This window comes from Carlito syrichta, unplaced genomic scaffold, assembly GCF_000164805.1.
Source record: "Carlito syrichta isolate Samal-C Ts95f unplaced genomic scaffold, Tarsius_syrichta-2.0.1 Scaffold303036, whole genome shotgun sequence".
Lineage (NCBI taxonomy): Eukaryota > Metazoa > Chordata > Mammalia > Primates > Tarsiidae > Carlito > Carlito syrichta.
In genome coordinates this window covers 177,911-182,549 of record NW_007247132.1, presented here as the reverse complement: position 1 = coordinate 182,549, position 4,639 = coordinate 177,911, and positions in this window count along the sequence as shown.

The following is a 4,639-nucleotide window of genomic DNA, read 5'->3' as shown; positions in this document are numbered from 1 at the left end:
CCGGGCGTGGTAGTGCATGCCTGTAATTCTGGCTACTCGGAAGGCTGAGGCAGAAGGATCGCCAGAGCCCAGCAGGTCGAGGCTGCGGTGGCCTGGAGCAGCCACTGCACTCCAGTCTGGGCGACAGAGTGAGACTCCAACTCAAAAAAAGAAACTAGTGATGTTATGTGTTGTGTGTTAGTTTATCTTGTCAGACAGTACCCAGGGGGAAGAAATCTAGTCTAACTCATTGACTTAAAAAAGGAGAATTGAGGCTGGGCGCGGTGGCTCATGCCTATAATCCCAGCACTTTGGGAGGTCAAGGCAAGAGGGTTGCTTGAGCCCAGGAATTCGAGACCAGCCCGGGCAACATAGCGAGACCTTGTCTCTTACCAAAAAAAAAAAAAAAAAAAAAAGGAGAACGAAATTCTAGAAACTCCTGACAAGTGACTATCTCTATCAGTTTCTTCATCTTTAAAATGAATAAGCAAGTAGTTCTCCAGTTTTAATAATTTTGTGAATCTATGATCTGCTCTTATTTAATAAATAACAAATGTATTGATATTGTATTGGAAGTATGAAGTTGGCAAAACCAGTCTCATTGATAAGGTAAGAAAGCCATTGTGTTAGGAAAAAAATATTTGATAAGCTTATTAGGGTTAGTAGAAGTGACTATTTCTAGTGGTATTGTAACATCACAAGACTCTTGGCTAGAGGTTTTAGATCATAGGTGGAATAGAGAGCCAGGAGCCTTGTGATATGGTTCTTAAGTCAGTTCTGGAGCATTCTGGCTCTGGAAGATCACTGAATCTTCTTGGAATAAGTGGTTTATAATCTGGGTGTATATTAGAATCACCTGAGAAATCTTGGTAACAAACAGAGCTCTGCCTCGCTGCACTGTGTCAGTATCTCCATGTCTACCCTCAGAAAGGGCTTTGGTCGCCCTTGGATTCAGTCATTTCAAAGATCCTTTCCAGCTCTGAAAACTTAATAACGGTTATATCTGTCCTCACACAGGTTTTCTTTTTTTTTCTTCCCTACTTACATACCTCTTTTTTCCCATATCTTATTTTCATTCCAACCTTTACCTGTAATAGGGAAGTGCTTAAATACAGTACATATATTTTGAGTTGGGATCTCACTCTACTGCCCAGGCTGGAGTGCAGTGGCACAATATTGGCTAACTGCAACTTCAACTTCCTGGGCCCAGGTGATCCTTCTACCTCAGCTTCCTAGGTCGCTGGGACTACAGGCACACACCACCATGCCTGGCTAGTTTTATTTGTTTGTTTTGGAGAGATGAGGTCTTGCTGTGTTGACTAGGCTGGTTCTGAACTCCTAGGCTCAAGCAGTACCCCCACCTCGGCCTCCCAAAGTGCTAGGATTATAGCCATGAGCCACCACGCCCAGCTAAAAATACTTTTAATCAAAGGGTAATGTTCCCAAAAAGTACTGTACAATGAATTACCTTAAAATGAATGCACATGTGCAGCCACCTATCCAGGTCAAGAAATAAAACTTTATGTCACACGGAAGTCTACTCAGTCCCTCTCCCAGTCACTACGTTTTCCCTTCTTTCTGGGTTACTTTCGAAATGACACTTGTGTTCCCTCTGTTGCTATTACCAGAACATCACTACAGCCAAGTTTTGTGGCGCTGGGTGTATGGACGCATAGTTGATTAAGTCTCCCCCTACTTTTAATAAACTTTTACTTTTTTGAGTCAGTCTCACTCTGTCGCCCAGGCTGGAGTGCAGTGGCACACTCACGGCCACCACAGCCTCGACCTGCTGGGCTCCGGCGATCCTTCCACCTCAGCCTTCCAAGTAGCTGGAAACACAGCCATGCGCCACCATGCCCCATTAATTTTTTTATTTATTGTAGAGACGAGGGCTTTGCCATGTTGGTTGGTCTCGAACTCCTGGGTCAGACCACCTCCACCTCCCAAAGTGCTGGGATTATAGGTGTGAGCCGTTGCACTCAGCAACTTTTAATTTGGAAGTAATTTTAAGTGTACAGAAAGATGCAAAGACAGCGAGAAAGGTCCCCATTTGCCCTCTGCCCAGCTTCCCTTAATGCTAACATGTTATGTACTAGGGTATGTCTGTCAAAGCTAAGAAATTAACGTTTCCACATTACTCTTAAACTGCCCACTCGATTCAGATTTAACCACTTTCCCACTAATATTCTTATTGTTGTATGAGTCAATTCAGGAGACCACATGGCATCTACTTGTCCATTTTAGAAGTAAATACTTTTCAATATTTAATGGAATTAAGTGAGCTGAGGAATTATCAAGTGTAGACTCCCTAGGATTGGTTGTGTTGAAATTCCTTTAGCTCACCAGTGAGTGCCTGCCAGAGTGTTGTAACATCAATCTGGGGACATGGCATTATGTTTTTATCTTTGAACACGAAGGAACATTTGTTTCTTTCTTTTTTTTTTTTTTTTTGAGTTGGAGTCTCTGTCGCCCAGGCTAGAGTGCAGTGGCACGCTCACAGCCATCACAACCTTGACCTGTTGGGCTCAGGCGCTCCTTCTACCTCAGCCTCCCAAGTAGCTGAAATTACAGGTGCATGCCACCATGCCTAGCTGATTTTTTGCTTTATTGTAGAGACAAGGCCTCACCAAGTTGCCCAGGCTTTTCTCGAATCCCTGGGCTCAGGCGATCCTCTCTTCTCCGCCTCCCAAAGTGCTGGGATTATAGACATGAGCCACAGCATCTGGCTTCGATTTTATCTTTTTGGATGACATTTGATTAGTGCATTGTCTTATAACACATTATCCTTTTTCCTGGTTATTATGTGACCATCAAGGTTAATCAGCCTTTCCTGTTCTTGGTACAATTCCTGCTTTTCATGTAACTGTGTCTCACAGATCCTTATGTATACGCTTTCCTCATTACAGAGAGAAATATAGATCTACTCTTTATACACAATATACTTCATAGAGGAAACAAAACAACCCAAGCTTTTAACACCTACTTTTTAAATTAATGAGAATTTAAATATGTCCTGTTGTACTTGTCCTCTTTTTTTTTGAGTTGGAGTCTCACTCTGTCACCCAGGCTGGAGGGCATTGGCACACTCCTGGCCACCACAGCCTCGACCTGCCAGGCTCCGGCGATCCTTCCTCCTCAACCTTCCAAGTAGCTGGAACTACAGGCACGCGCTACCACGCCCAGCTATTTTTGATGTATTGTAGAGACGAGGTCTTGTCAAGTTCCCCAGGTGGGTCTCGAACCCTTGGGCTCAGGCAATCTTCTCGCCCGGGCCTCCCAAAGTGCTGGGATTACAGGCTGAGCCACCAAACCCGGCCCTCTTTTTGTATTAAATTTGCCATTTCATATACTTATTTTGTTATTCTAAGAAGCACATAACAACATTTACCATCTTAACCATTTTAAATTAAGGGACATTTTTTTAAAGTGTGATTTATTTTCCTATGAAGTAGAAAAGAAAATGTTTGTAGGCATTTACTTAATGTGTATTTTTTTGTATTTTGTTTTTCCTTTTTTGGATGTCAGAACTAATCTATAATGGAGACTAATTTGGTTTAAAATAAAAACCTCAGAATTAAATGAATGTTAGTTGCTGTTTACACTATTTATCCTATAAATAGATGCTGTTTATATTGTTTGGTATTTCTTTGTGGTGATATAAGGTGTGTGATGATACCTTTTGCTGTACAGCGTCTGAGGAATTTTTCTTCTGAATGTAGCACTAGAATCACAGAAGGCCTTGAGCATCTCCAAGTCATTGCAGTATTCCAAAAACTTTCTTGGCTGGTATCCACGATGAAATATTTTATGTTATAACCTATTTTTTTCTGCGTGCAGACTAATATAACCAGGCAAATTTCTTGTGGTGCATTCTGAAAGATATTTTTGAAAATAGGATGATGGGCATGGTGGCTCACACCTGTAATCCCAGCACTTTGGGAGGTAGATGGGAGAGGATTGCCTGAGCCCACAGGTTCGAACTGGCTCATTCTTTGTTTTCACACACCCTTACATTCTCCATATTTCTTCATGTACCTGTAAAATGAGGGTTTTTTCTGTCTTTAAAGTTCTATGATTACATTGTTATTTATATTGAATTGTCTATTTTTCAACTGACTTTGAAAAGAGCAGTCAACCACGTTGCCTTTTCCAATGTCCACTAAATTTGTTAGTAAGCCTTTATAATTTTTTTTTTTTTTTGAGTTGAAGTCTCATTCTGTTGCCCAGACTGGAGTGCAGTGGCCACTCCCGGCCACCGCAGCCTCGACCTGCTGGGCTCTGGCGATCCTTCCACCTCAGCCTTCTGAGTAGCTGGAATTACAGGCATGTGCTACCACACCTGGCTGATTTTTTTATTTATTGTAGAGATGAGGTCTCACCAAGTTGCCCAGGCGGATCTCGAACCCGTGGGCTCAGGCAATCCACTCACCTCAGCCTCCCAAAGGCGCGGGATTACAGGCTGAGCCACCGAGCCCGGCCCTTTATAATTTTTTAAACTTTGATTTAAGTCAGAAATATTTTTGAACCTCCTCTTGTGTGAATTCAGACTCAGAATTGCTGGGAACAAGGTGGGTGGTCTTCTGTTTGAAAGGTCAGCTGGCCGGCTTGGTGGCTCAGCCTGTAATCCCAGCACTTTGGGAGGCTGAGGTGAGTGGATTGC